This window comes from Cyprinodon variegatus, unplaced genomic scaffold (assembly GCF_000732505.1).
Source record: "Cyprinodon variegatus isolate N-32 unplaced genomic scaffold, C_variegatus-1.0 Scaffold866, whole genome shotgun sequence".
In the NCBI taxonomy this organism is placed as follows: domain Eukaryota; kingdom Metazoa; phylum Chordata; class Actinopteri; order Cyprinodontiformes; family Cyprinodontidae; genus Cyprinodon; species Cyprinodon variegatus.
In genome coordinates, this window is record NW_015151319.1 from 200,722 (window position 1) to 201,860 (window position 1,139).

Below are 1,139 nucleotides of genomic sequence, written 5' to 3' on the forward strand. Positions count from 1 at the left end.
GCAGAATGATGAAAAAGGGGTCCCCATGTCCTCCAGCAGTCTAAGGATGATGAATGAGGAATTGCTGTCCTGGAAACTACCAATGTACATTACTACAAGTAAATGTTTGAATAAACATCTTGATACTTTGAATAATACCATAACTGGGTTATAATCCAACGTTATGTTCTTGCTTTATGTCTATTATTTGTTTATCTTGCGTCAAATTTCTTGCAGTAACTTATTTTCCGGCAGATCAACGAGTTAATGGGCAAATTTTTGAGGCTTCTCATAAACTAAACCCTTATAAAAATGACTGCTCAGCCGCAGTGAGTCAGAGGAGCGACTCAGTCTTCACTGACGCATGCAGGGAGCCCGACCCCGCCACGCCAGGGAAAGGATGTGGTCAAAAGGTGAAACCGTTTCATCTTTAATGCTGAGAAAAAAGCTGAAAAATAAGGTTATTTACATCCACTAAACAGGCCTCACAACAAAACAAAAAACATCACAAAATACTAGAAAATGTCAATTTCTACTAGGGCTGAATGATTTTATCAAAAATATAAATTGTGATTATTTTCAACCAATATTGCAGTTGTGATTTTATTGCAATTTTTCTTTGCCCTGACCACAGGCATGTATATATTTCACTCTGCGGTTTCAGCTTTTCATGACTTGCTTTTACGGTCCAATGTTTCAGGACTTTTCCATGAAAAAGTTCTTACTTCTGGTATCATGCATGTCTCTGTGTGCTAGCTACAAAAGTCGCCTTCCTACTTTTTGGCGCCAAACCAAATTTAAAGGTATTGAGGAGGATCTTTATTTCAGGGTGGATCTCTCAATAAGTGGTCCCTCTAACTGTCAATCACGTGCTCGTCCCGTTAGCTAGCTTTTTCTGCGCTCTTTCAGGCGCATATCTGTGGTGAGCTACGGTTTCAGACAGTCATTGAAGCTCACCTTTCTCACCGCGGTTCTTTGAAAATGGCCGTTGGTTGTAAGCAGTGGCGGCCGGCCCATAGGGGGCGCTGGGGCACCGCCCTCCCTGATAAGAAGAGAGAAACGTAAAATATATTTTTAGAAATTAACTCATAAATGTCAGTTTTACTCTGTGATCAGACAGACCCACATTTGCAGAGAATCTGTCAATCATGTACTATTGC